Genomic DNA, 14,370 nt, shown 5'->3' with positions numbered 1-14,370 from the left:
CATTCTGAATCCATTCACAAAAGCATTCAAAAATTCAAGGATCTGACAGCCCAAATTAAAGAAGACGGAGGTTCCTGGTTGGATGATTTGTATCAAAATTGCAGTTTTGCACCTTGGCTAAGGCAACTTTGCAAGATAGGTCTTTACATATTAGGTGTTCTAATACTGATATTGATAGTGGTACCTTGTATACTCTGTTGTGTTCGGCGAATGATGAACAAAACAGTCCGAGAAGTTTTTGTCATTCAAGCAGGAGAATTAGGAAGTAGAAGCACAGAGAGTGTACGAAATCTCACGAAAGCAGTAGATGAGGGTATTGACATGGACGAAGGTTTTGAATTAAGGCCTTGGAATCGACCAGAGTTTTTTGAACGATGTCTTGTGACTGTTGCCAAACATATCTCTTTCAGGGATTGGGTCTTCACAGCATTAAGTTGCTGTGCCGTAATATAGCAATGCTTCAGTTTAGTGAAAATAGGTCTTCAGCAGATAATAAGCAGAAATTTTGCAATAGAGCTATGAAACGCAAATAGCAAGCGACAAGAAAATGAAAGCTTCTGGGTCAAACAGAGAGGGGGAAATGTTGGAATCCATAAGGTTAGAGGATTTTTAAGAAATGGTTAAAAAGAAGTATGTAGGCCTTAGACTGGAGTTTTGTTAGCATTGCAGAAAAGTTTCCCATGCAAGCAGAAAAAGTTTTCCATGCAAGCAGAAAAGTTTCCCAAGCAGTAGACGTGACAAATAACAATAGGCTTCTGTAGAATTGGCTTTAGGATGGCAACAAGGTTATTTAATGTATATCTTTAGAAGGTTAGCATGAATAGAACTCTGTTCTTTGTCTCTTATCAACTAGTCTTTGTTTTAGCTACGATTACCTATGTTTTATAAGGTTGGATAGAATGCTTGTCAATATGTGTTTTCTGTGTCTGATTGGCTGAATTCTAGTCTGAGATGATTTTATGTATTGCTGTATGAGCCCTGTTGAAGGAGACATTTTTTGGTGTGGATCAGTGAGCTGTCATGTCTCCATTTTGTATTTTGAGACTGATGTGCTGGAAATAAAAGCAAAAATCTCTTCACTGGTCTGGTTACCATGTTATCCATATTTGGATATTTTGCCGCGGCCTAGTGGGTTCCTTTTTTAAGGCGTGGATTCCTGACACCATTGGACTTATACCTGTCCCGTCCCCCGCATATTGCTGCCCCGTGTGAGGACGTAGAATAGAAGAAAAACAAAGAAAAATCGTGGAAGCACCAGCCGCGGAGACCCAAGTGTTAACAAGGAGGACACTGTATCATCTCTCCCGCCAAAACCAAGAAAATTGTAAGCAACTTATCTCGGGAGAGCGCTTGGGTGACGTTGGGAGGAAAAATAGAGAAAAAGAAAATTATTAAAAGAGCACAAAAATGGGAACGAATTTATCAGAAGTTGAATGGGATGTTTTTTATCAATTAGAGACAATGTTACAAGAAAAAGGTCACTCTGAAATTTCAAAAACTGAGCTTAAAAACTTACTTATCTGGGTTAAAGCGAATACGCAAGATTTAAATCTGCAGTCTGCTTTTTCTTTTCATTTTTGGGATCAGATAAACTGGAGAATCTATAATCTAGTCTCTCTCAAAAAAGATGAAAGCTTAAGAGAACTTGTGCCGGTTTGTAGTGCGCTGTTGTAGTGCTTTTTTAAACAAAGTGATAAAAATAAGATCAACTTGGACTCAGAAAACAGAGCTTCTGGTTCTATCTCACGAAATTCCAGTAAACCAGAGACTGTGTGTGTATCGGAGAATGTTACAAGTGTTGTTGCAAATGCTGAAAGTATTGCTTTGAACTCTGTTGAACAAAATCTTTCTTCTCTCTCTCTGGGAAAAAATGAGACTCTTTCGGACTTTTCTTCGCGTTGTTCTGTTAATGTAAAAATATGTGACTCTTGTAAGGGGGATGGAACAAAGTGTGTAAAAGATGGAAATGAAAAAGTGACTGTACTTCCTAAAATTGTTTGTGCAGGGACACTGAAACCTGAATTGGATTCTGTTGGGCCTGGGGTGGAGGCTGAGGTGGCTGCTTCCACTCGGGAAATTGTGGTTCCAGGGAACTCTTTTTCAGTTAAGCAAAACCATGGTTGTTCTGGTGTTTGTCAATCTATAGATACAGAGAAAGAAAAATTGGCTTTAAGGGTGGAGTCCTTTGAAAGGAAGAGATGGAAGAAACTCGCGACTGTGTTGTTGCTGAAATTCAAAAAGCTGGACTTGAAATCTCTGCAACGAAAATTCAACAAGTTTCACCTTAGAAGTACCTGGGATGGAAGATGACTGAGACGACAAGAACACCACAAAAAATTCAGATCCGAACCAGAGTCAACAACCTACAAGAGTTACAACAACTTCTAGGAGAAATCAACTGGGTCAGACCGATGTTGGGAATCACCAATGATGAACTGAGTCCGCTCTTCCATTTGCTGAGAGGAAGTTGCGACATCACTTCGCCAAGAACTTTAACCCCTGAAGCTCGTGCTGCTCTCGACAAAGTCACAGAAGCTCTTCAAAAAAGACAAGCTCATCGCTGCGTTCCTGAAAATCCTTTCTTTCTTGCAATCTTAGGAGAGAAGAAGCAGCTTTGTGGTCTCATTTTCCAGTGGGATTCCACAGAACAAGATCCTTTGTTAATAATGGAATGGGATTTTCCTCCCTACAGGTTTTCAAAGACCATTTGCTCAGTTTTAGAAATGATTGCATACATTATAATTAAGGCTAGAACCAGATTGTTAACTTTGGCAGGTCAAGAATTTTCAGTTATCTATTTGCCATTGAAAAATGATTATTTCAATTGGGCAATGCAAAATTCTGATGATTTACAATATGCATTCTTAGGTTTTCCAGGTGTTTGTTCCATACACTATCCAGCTCACAAACTACTGCAAGCAAAATTGAGTTTCAGAGAAAAACCTAAATTTAGTGAAGAACCTTTACGTGCTGTGACTCTCTTCACTGATGGCTCTGGTAAAAGCCACAAGTCCGTTGTGACTTGGTTTAATCAAAAGACTAATGTTTGGGAATCTGATATTCAAACAGTAGAGGGATCCCCTCAAATTGTTGAGCCTGCTGCAGTAGTTTGAGCTTTTCAGCTGTTTCCTCAGCCTTTTAATTTGGTCACAGATTCTGCTTATGTTGCTAATGTAGTCAGGAGAATAGAAGGTTCCATTTTAAAGGATGTTAGTAATGAAACTTTACATCGTTGGCTTTCATGTCTTTTTATAACCTTGCAATATAGTACTAATCCATATTTTGTTTCTCACATTAGGGCGCATTCTTCGCTTCCTGGATTTTTAGTGGAAGGAAATGCAAGAGCGGACAAGCTGACAATGGTCATTTCTAACACATTGCCAAATAGTTTTGAACAAGCAAAATTGAGTCATGCCTTTTTCCACCAAAATGCACAAGCAGTCATGCAAATGTTCCAAATCACTTAAAGTCAAGCTAAAGCTATCATTCATACTTGCCCTGACTGTCAATTGGTACAACCTCCTGTTTCTACAGGAGCAATCAACCCCCGAGGCTTACAAAGCCTACAGTTGTGGCAAACAGATGTTACTAAATAGCCTTCTTTTGGTAAATTTAAAAATATTCATGTTTCCATAGACACGTTCTCTGGTGCAGTTTTTGCTTCCCTTCACACAAGTGATACTGGCAGCCATGCCTGTCATCATTTCCTGCAAGCTTTTGCTTCATTGGGTATACCCCAAGAAGTAAAAACTGACAATGGCCCCGCATACATATCTCAAAAATTGGCCACATTTTTAAATGAATGGGGTGTTCGACACATTTTTGGTACTCCCCACTCTCCCACAAGCCAAGCAATCATTGAAAGAACACATCAAACCTTAAAACGCATATTAGATCAACAGAGAGGGGGAACGGAAATCACCCCACAGATGAGACTGAGTAAGGCTTTGTATGTTTTTAATTTTCTAAATAGTAAAAGTACAGAACCAGATCCACCAATCTTTAGACACTTTTCAAATAGCACACAGGCAAAACTGAAAGAACATCCTCCTCTTCTAATTAGAAACCCTGACTCTGAACAGATGGAAGGTCCGTTTCAATTAATAACGTGGGGCAAAGGGTATGCTTCTATTTCCACAGGTGCTGGAAGAATTAAGTGGGTTCCTGCCAAAAACGTCAAACCGTATCGCACTTCAGAACCTGTTGTCGAGCCTAGAACTGAGGAAGCGAGTACGCAGATGTAGACCGAATGGAAGGATCCCGGGTCTCGCCTGACGCCTCTTGTGCCTGACGTTCATTGTGCATCGGTGGAACCCGTGAACTCTGATTTTGTGCCAATTTTTATTTATGAGTATACGAATTAAATGCTGAATGTTTGTTTAACAAAGCTAATTTTTGGCTGAAAATTTAGGTTCTTGTTTTGGTTTAGAAAGAATTCTGCCAAAACTTAGTTCTTGAAAGAGATGGGGCAGAATCAAATGGTATACTTGTTTTGCTTGATTTTAATTGTTTTTTGTCGTGCAGATTTGCCTGAGGATCAACCGAAGACGAATGTTTGGGTGACCTTAGCCAAGGCTGCCAGATCGGATACTATATGTCTGTCTAATTCGGAACCAGAAAAGCCTTTCTCAACCTGTTTGGTTGGTGTGCCAGTGAAAGAGTTTCCTTTGGTCAGAAAAGAATCCAATGGTAAACCAGGTGGAATTGACAATGGAAACAGTCCTTCCTTCAATTGGAACATTTGTTCCAAGAAACTTCTCAGGGCAGCAAATGTTTCAAACAGTTGGGATGTGTTTCTACAGACGGACCAATCTCCACGGCAATTGCCAAAAGGGTATTGGATCATTTGCGGAGACAGAGGTTGGCAAGGCATTCCAGCCCACCTTGAAGGTGGCCCTTGCAGCATTGGTATGCTTACCATAATTGCCCCCACTGCCAAAGCAGTGATGAAAAAGAAACAAAGGAAAACGAGAGCTGTTCCTCATTATGATGAGAACTGTCAGAGTGATTTTATGCCTTGGAATGCCGCCAGAAGGGTTTCAGCAGGTATATTTCTACCCCAATTGGCTTCAGCTGTGGCATTGAGACAATTAGATCGAGTTGGATGTTGGCTGAGCAAACAAGCTAATGCCACATCCTCCGCAATCAGTGATATGTTGACCAATGTTGATAGTATTAGACATGCTACTCTTCAAAACAGAGCAGCCATTGATTTTCTCTTACTGGCACAAGGACATGGTTGTGAGGAATTGGAAGGTTTGTGTTGTATGAATTTGTCTAATCATTCTGAATCCATTCACAAAAGCATTCAAAAATTAAAGGATCTGACAGCCCAAATTAAAGAAGATGGAGGTTCCTGGTTGGATGATTTGTATCAAAATTGCAGTTTTGCACCTTGGCTAAGGCAACTTTGCAAGATAGGTCTTTACATATTAGGTGTTCTAATACTGATATTGATAGTGGTACCTTGTATACTCTGTTGTGTTCGGCGAATGATGAACAAAACAGTCCGAGAAGTTTTTGTCATTCAAGCAGGAGAATTAGGAAGTAGAAGCACAGAGAGTGTACGAAATCTCACGAAAGCAGTAGATGAGGGTATTGACATGGACGAATGTTTTGAATTAAGGCCTTGGAATCGACCAGAGTTTTTTGAACGATGCCTTGTGACTGTTGCCAAACATATCTCTTTCAGGGATTGGGTCTTCACAGCATTAAGTTGCTGTGCCATAATATAGCAATGCTTCAGTTTAGTGAAAATAGGTCTTCAGCAGATAATAAGCAGAAATTTTGCAATAGAGCTATGAAACGCAAATAGCAAGCGACAAGAAAATGAAAGCTTCTGGGTCAAACAGAGAGGGGGAAATGTTGGAATCCATAAGGTTAGAGGATTTTTAAGAAATGGTTAAAAAGAAGTATGTAGGCCTTAGACTGGAGTTTTGTTAGCATTGCAGAAAAGTTTCCCATGCAAGCAGAAAAAGTTTTCCATGCAAGCAGAAAAGTTTCCCAAGCAGTAGACGTGACAAATAACAATAGGCTTCTGTAGAATTGGCTTTAGGATGGCAACAAGGTTATTTAATGTATGTCTTTAGAAGGTTAGCATGAATAGAACTCTGTTCTTTGTCTCTTATCAACTAGTCTTTGTTTTAGCTACGATTACCTATGTTTTATAAGATTGGATAGAATGCTTGTCAAGATGTGTTTTCTGTGTCTGATTGGCTGAATTCTAGTCTGAGATGATTTTATGTATTGCTGTATGAGCCCTGTTGAAGGAGACATTTTTTGGTGTGGATCAGTGAGCTGTCATGTCTCCATTTTGTATTTTGAGACTGATGTGCTGGAAATAAAAGCAAAAATCTCTTCACTGGTCTGGTTACCATGTTATCCATATTTGGATATTTTGCCGCGGCCTAGTGGGTTCCTTTTTTAAGGCGTGGGTTCCTGACACCATTGGACTTATACCTGTCCCGTCCCCCGCATATTGCTGCCCCGTGTGAGGACGTAGAATAGAAGAAAAACAAAGAAAAATCGTGGAAGCACCAGCCGCGGAGACCCAAGTGTTAACAAGGAGGACTCTGTATCATCTCTCCCGCCGAAACCAAGAAAATTGTAAGCAACTTATCTCGGGAGAGCGCTTGGGTGACGTTGGGAGGAAAAATAGAGAAAAAGAAAATTATTAAAAGAGCACAAAAATGGGGACGAATTTATCAGAAGTTGAATGGGATGTTTTTTATCAATTAGAGACAATGTTACAAGAAAAAGGTCACTCTGAAATTTCAAAAACTGAGCTTAAAAACTTACTTATCTGGGTTAAAGCGAATACGCAAGATTTAAATCTGCAGTCTGCTTTTTCTTTTCATTTTTGGGATCAGATAAACTGGAGAATCTATAATCTAGTCTCTCTCAAAAAAGATGAAAGCTTAAGAGAACTTGTGCCGGTTTGTAGTGCGCTGTTGTAGTGCTTATTTAAACAAAGTGATAAAAATAAGATCAACTTGGACTCAGAAAACAGAGCTTCTGGTTCTATCTCACGAAATTCCAGTAAACCAGAGACTGTGTGTGTATCGGAGAATGTTACAAGTGTTGTTGCAAATGCTGAAAGTATTGCTTTGAACTCTGTTGAACAAAATCTTTCTTCTCTCTCTCTGGGAAAAAATGAGACTCTTTCGGACTTTTCTTCGCGTTGTTCTGTTAATGTAAAAATATGTGACTCTTGTAAGGGGGATGGAACAAAGTGTGTAAAAGATGGAAATGAAAAAGTGACTGTACTTCCTAAAATTGTTTGTGCAGGGACACTGAAACCTGAATTGGATTCTGTTGGGCCTGGGGTGGAGGCTGAGGTGGCTGCTTCCACTCGGGAAATTGTGGTTCCAGGGAACTCTTTTTCAGTTAAGCAAAACCATGGTTGTTCTGGTGTTTGTCAATCTATAGATACAGAGAAAGAAAAATTGGCTTTAAGGGTGGAGTCCTTTGAAAGGAAGAGATGGAAGAAACTCGCGACTGTGTTGTTGCTGAAATTCAAAAAGCTGGACTTGAAATCTCTGCAACGAAAATTCAACAAGTTTCACCTTAGAAGTACCTGGGATGGAAGATGACTGAGACGACAAGAACACCACAAAAAATTCAGATCCGAACCAGAGTCAACAACCTACAAGAGTTACAACAACTTCTAGGAGAAATCAACTGGGTCAGACCGATGTTGGGAATCACCAATGATGAACTGAGTCCGCTCTTCCATTTGCTGAGAGGAAGTTGCGATATCACTTCGCCAAGAACTTTAACCCCTGAAGCTCGTGCTGCTCTCGACAAAGTCACAGAAGCTCTTCAAAAAAGACAAGCTCATCGCTGCGTTCCTGAAAATCCTTTCTTTCTTGCAATCTTAGGAGAGAAGAAGCAGCTTTGTGGTCTCATTTTCCAGTGGGATTCCACAGAACAAGATCCTTTGTTAATAATGGAATGGGATTTTCCTCCCTACAGGTTTTCAAAGACCATTTGCTCAGTTTTAGAAATGATTGCATACATTAAAATTAAGGCTAGAACCAGATTGTTAACTTTGGCAGGTCAAGAATTTTCAGTTATCTATTTGCCATTGAAAAATGATTATTTCAATTGGGCAATGCAAAATTCTGATGATTTACAATATGCATTCTTAGGTTTTCCAGGTGTTTGTTCCATACACTATCCAGCTCACAAACTACTGCAAGCAAAATTGAGTTTCAGAGAAAAACCTAAATTGAGTGAAGAACCTTTACATGCTGTGACTCTCTTCACTGATGGCTCTGGTAAAAGCCACAAGTCCGTTGTGACTTGGTTTAATCAAAAGACTAATGTTTGGGAATCTGATATTCAAACAGTAGAGGGATCCCCTCAAATTGTTGAGCCTGCTGCAGTAGTTTGAGCTTTTCAGCTGTTTCCTCAGCCTTTTAATTTGGTCACAGATTCTGCTTATGTTGCTAATGTAGTCAGGAGAATAGAAGGTTCCATTTTAAAGGATGTTAGTAATGAAACTTTACATCGTTGGCTTTCATGTCTTTTTATAACTTTGCAATATAGAACTAATCCATATTTTGTTTCTCACATTAGGGCGCATTCTTCACTTCCTGGATTTTTAGTGGAAGGAAATGCAAGAGCGGACAAGCTGACAATGGTCATTTCTAACACATTGCCAAATAGTTTTGAACAAGCAAAATTGAGTCGTGCCTTTTTCCACCCAAATGCACAAGCACTCATGCAAATGTTCCAAATCACTTAAAGTCAAGCTAAAGCTATCATTCATACTTGCCCTGACTGTCAATTGGTACAACCTCCTGTTTCTACAGGAGCAATCAACCCCCGAGGCTTACAAAGCCTACAGTTGTGGCAAACAGATGTTACTAAATAGCCTTCTTTTGGTAAATTTAAAAATATTCATGTTTCCATAGACACGTTCTCTGGTGCAGTTTTTGCTTCCCTTCACACAAGTGATACTGGCAGCCATGCCTGTCATCATTTCCTGCAAGCTTTTGCTTCATTGGGTATACCCCAAGAAGTAAAAACTGACAATGGCCCCGCATACATATCTCAAAAATTGGCCACATTTTTAAATGAATGGGGTGTTCGACACATTTTTGGTATTCCCCACTCTCCCACAAGCCAAGCAATCATTGAAAGAACACACCAAACCTTAAAACGCATATTAGATCAACAGAGAGGGGGAACGGAAATCACCCCACAGATGAGACTGAGTAAGGCTTTGTATGTTTTTAATTTTCTAAATAGTAAAAGTACAGAACCAGATCCACCAATCTTTAGACACTTTTCAAATAGCACACAGGCAAAACTGAAAGAACATCCTCCTCTTCTAATTAGAAACCCTGACTCTGGACAGATGGAAGGTCCGTTTCAATTAATAACGTGGGGCAAAGGGTATGCTTCCATTTCCACAGGTGCTGGAAGAATTAAGTGGGTTCCTGCCAAAAACGTCAAACCGTATCGCACTTCAGAACCTGTTGTCGAGCCTAGAACTGAGGAAGCGAGTACGCAGACGTAGACCGAATGGAAGGATCCCGGGTCTCGCCTGACGCCTCTTGTGCCTGACGTTCATTGTGCATCGGTGGAACCCGTGAACTCTGATTTTGTGCCAATTTTTATTTATGAGTATACGAATGAAATGCTGAATGTTTGTTTAACAAAGCTAATTTTTGGCTGAAAATTTAGGTTCTTGTTTTGGTTTAGAAAGAATTCTGCCAAAACTTAGTTCTTGAAAGAGATGGGGCAGAATCAAATGGTATACTTGTTTTGCTTGATTTTAATTGTTTTTTGTCGTGCAGATTTGCCTGAGGATCAACCGAAGACGAATGTTTGGGTGACCTTAGCCAAGGCTGCCAGATCGGATACTATATGTCTGTCTAATTCGGAACCAGAAAAGCCTTTCTCAACCTGTTTGGTTGGTGTGCCAGTGAAAGAGTTTCCTTTGGTCAGAAAAGAATCCAATGGTAAACCAGGTGGAATTGACAATGGAAACAGTCCTTCCTTCAATTGGAACATTTGTTCCAAGAAACTTCTCAGGGCAGCAAATGTTTCAAACAGTTGGGATGTGTTTCTACAGACGGACCAATCTCCACGGCAATTGCCAAAAGGGTATTGGATCATTTGCGGAGACAGAGGTTGGCAAGGCATTCCAGCCCACCTTGAAGGTGGCCCTTGCAGCATTGGTATGCTTACCATAATTGCCCCCACTGCCAAAGCAGTGATGAAAAAGAAACAAAGGAAAACGAGAGCTGTTCCTCATTATGATGAGAACTGTCAGAGTGATTTTATGCCTTGGAATGCCGCCAGAAGGGTTTCAGCAGGTATATTTCTACAGCCCAAATTAAAGAAGATGGAGGTTCCTGGTTGGATGATTTTTATCAAAATTGCAGTTTTGCACCTTGGCTAAGGCAACTTTGCAAGATAGGTCTTTACATATTAGGTGTTCTAATACTGATATTGATAGTGGTACCTTGTATACTCTGTTGTGTTCGGCGAATGATGAACAAAACAGTCCGAGAAGTTTTTGTCATTCAAGCAGGAGAATTAGGAAGTAGAAGCACAGAGAGTGTACGAAATCTCACGAAAGCAGTAGATGAGGGTATTGACATGAACGAAGGTTTTGAATTAAGGCCTTGGAATCGACCAGAGTTTTTTGAACGATGCCTTGTGACTGTTGCCAAACATATCTCTTTCAGGGATTGGGTCTTCACAGCATTAAGTTGCTGTGCCGTAATATAGCAATGCTTCAGTTTAGTGAAAATAGGTCTTCAGCAGATAATAAGCAGAAATTTTGCAATAGAGCTATGAAACGCAAATAGCAAGCGACAAGAAAATGAAAGCTTCTGGGTCAAACAGAGAGGGGGAAATGTTGGAATCCATAAGGTTAGAGGATTTTTAAGAAATGGTTAAAAAGAAGTATGTAGGCCTTAGACTGGAGTTTTGTTAGCATTGCAGAAAAGTTTTCCATGCAAGCAGAAAAAGTTTTCCATGCAAGCAGAAAAGTTTCCCAAGCAGTAGACGTGACAAATAACAATAGGCTTCTGTAGAATTGGCTTTAGGATGGCAACAAGGTTATTTAATGTATATCTTTAGAAGGTTAGCATGAATAGAACTCTGTTCTTTGTCTCTTATCAACTAGTCTTTGTTTTAGCTACGATTACCTATGTTTTATAAGATTGGATAGAATGCTTGTCAAGATGTGTTTTCTGTGTCTGATTGGCTGAATTCTAGTCTGAGATGATTTTATGTATTGCTGTATGAGCCCTGTTGAAGGAGACATTTTTTGGTGTGGATCAGTGAGCTGTCATGTCTCCATTTTGTATTTTGAGACTGATGTGCTGGAAATAAAAGCAAAAATCTCTTCACTGGTCTGGTTACCATGTTATCCATATTTGGATATTTTGCCGCGGCCTAGTGGGTTCCTTTTTTAAGGCGTGGGTTCCTGACACCATTGGACTTATACCTGTCCCGTCCCCCGCATATTGCTGCCCCGTGTGAGGACGTAGAATAGAAGAAAAACAAAGAAAAATCGTGGAAGCACCAGCCGCGGAGACCCAAGTGTTAACAAGGAGGACACTGTATCATCTCTCCCGCCGAAACCAAGAAAATTGTAAGTAACTTATCTCGGGAGAGCGCTTGGGTGACGTTGGGAGGAAAAATAGAGAAAAAGAAAATTATTAAAAGAGCACAAAAATGGGGACGAATTTATCAGAAGTTGAATGGGATGTTTTTTATCAATTAGAGACAATGTTACAAGAAAAAGGTCACTCTGAAATTTCAAAAACTGAGCTTAAAAACTTACTTATCTGGGTTAAAGCGAATACGCAAGATTTAAATCTGCAGTCTGCTTTTTCTTTTCATTTTTGGGATCAGATAAACTGGAGAATCTATAATCTAGTCTCTCTCAAAAAAGATGAAAGCTTAAGAGAACTTGTGCCGGTTTGTAGTGCGCTGTTGTAGTGCTTTTTTAAACAAAGTGATAAAAATAAGATCAACTTGGACTCAGAAAACAGAGCTTCTGGTTCTATCTCACGAAATTCCAGTAAACCAGAGACTGTGTGTGTATCGGAGAATGTTACAAGTGTTGTTGCAAATGCTGAAGGTATTGCTTTGAACTCTGTTGAACAAAATCTTTCTTCTCTCTCTCTGGGAAAAAATGAGACTCTTTCGGACTTTTCTTCGCGTTGTTCTGTTAATGTAAAAATATGTGACTCTTGTAAGGGGGATGGAACAAAGTGTGTAAAAGATGGAAATGAAAAAGTGACTGTACTTCCTAAAATTGTTTGTGCAGGGACACTGAAACCTGAATTGGATTCTGTTGGGCCTGGGGTGGAGGCTGAGGTGGCTGCTTCCACTCGGGAAATTGTGGTTCCAGGGAACTCTTTTTCAGTTAAGCAAAACCATGGTTGTTCTGGTGTTTGTCAATCTATAGATACAGAGAAAGAAAAATTGGCTTTAAGGGTGGAGTCCTTTGAAAGGAAGAGATGGAAGAAACTCGCGACTGTGTTGTTGCTGAAATTCAAAAAGCTGGACTTGAAATCTCTGCAACGAAAATTCAACAAGTTTCACCTTAGAAGTACCTGGGATGGAAGATGACTGAGACGACAAGAACACCACAAAAAATTCAGATCCGAACCAGAGTCAACAACCTACAAGAGTTACAACAACTTCTAGGAGAAATCAACTGGGTCAGACCGATGTTGGGAATCACCAATGATGAACTGAGTCCGCTCTTCCATTTGCTGAGAGGAAGTTGCGACATCACTTCGCCAAGAACTTTAACCCCTGAAGCTCGTGCTGCTCTCGACAAAGTCACAGAAGCTCTTCAAAAAAGACAAGCTCATCGCTGCGTTCCTGAAAATCCTTTCTTTCTTGCAATCTTAGGAGAGAAGAAGCAGCTTTGTGGTCTCATTTTCCAGTGGGATTCCACAGAACAAGATCCTTTGTTAATAATGGAATGGGATTTTCCTCCCTACAGGTTTTCAAAGACCATTTGCTCAGTTTTAGAAATGATTGCATACATTATAATTAAGGCTAGAACCAGATTGTTAACTTTGGCAGGTCAAGAATTTTCAGTTATCTATTTGCCATTGAAAAATGATTATTTCAATTGGGCAATGCAAAATTCTGATGATTTACAATATGCATTCTTAGGTTTTCCAGGTGTTTGTTCCATACACTATCCAGCTCACAAACTACTGCAAGCAAAATTGAGTTTCAGAGAAAAACCTAAATTGAGTGAAGAACCTTTACATGCTGTGACTCTCTTCACTGATGGCTCTGGTAAAAGCCACAAGTCCGTTGTGACTTGGTTTAATCAAAAGACTAATGTTTGGGAATCTGATATTCAAACAGTAGAGGGATCCCCTCAAATTGTTGAGCCTGCTGCAGTAGTTTGAGCTTTTCAGCTGTTTCCTCAGCCTTTTAATTTGGTCACAGATTCTGCTTATGTTGCTAATGTAGTCAGGAGAATAGAAGGTTCCATTTTAAAGGATGTTAGTAATGAAACTTTACATCGTTGGCTTTCATGTCTTTTTATAACTTTGCAATATAGAACTAATCCATATTTTGTTTCTCACATTAGGGCGCATTCTTCACTTCCTGGATTTTTAGTGGAAGGAAATGCAAGAGCGGACAAGCTGACAATGGTCATTTCTAACACATTGCCAAATAGTTTTGAACAAGCAAAATTGAGTCGTGCCTTTTTCCACCAAAATGCACAAGCACTCATGCAAATGTTCCAAATCACTTAAAGTCAAGCTAAAGCTATCATTCATACTTGCCCTGACTGTCAATTGGTACAACCTCCTGTTTCTACAGGAGCAATCAACCCCCGAGGCTTACAAAGCCTACAGTTGTGGCAAACAGATGTTACTAAATAGCCTTCTTTTGGTAAATTTAAAAATATTCATGTTTCCATAGACACGTTCTCTGGTGCAGTTTTTGCTTCCCTTCACACAAGTGATACTGGCAGCCATGCCTGTCATCATTTCCTGCAAGCTTTTGCTTCATTGGGTATACCCCAAGAAGTAAAAACTGACAATGGCCCCGCATACATATCTCAAAAATTGGCCACATTTTTAAATGAATGGGGTGTTCGACACATTTTTGGTATTCCCCACTCTCCCACAAGCCAAGCAATCATTGAAAGAACACATCAAACCTTAAAACGCATATTAGATCAACAGAGAGGGGGAACGGAAATCACCCCACAGATGAGACTGAGTAAGGCTTTGTATGTTTTTAATTTTCTAAATAGTAAAAGTACAGAACCAGATCCACCAATCTTTAGACACTTTTCAAATAGCACACAGGCAAAACTGAAAGAACATCCTCCTCTTCTAATTAGAAACCCTGACTCTG

This window comes from Melospiza georgiana, chromosome W (assembly GCF_028018845.1).
Source record: "Melospiza georgiana isolate bMelGeo1 chromosome W, bMelGeo1.pri, whole genome shotgun sequence".
In the NCBI taxonomy this organism is placed as follows: Eukaryota; Metazoa; Chordata; class Aves; order Passeriformes; family Passerellidae; genus Melospiza; species Melospiza georgiana.
The sequence above is the reverse complement of the archived record's forward strand: the minus strand, read 5'-3'. Positions refer to the sequence as shown.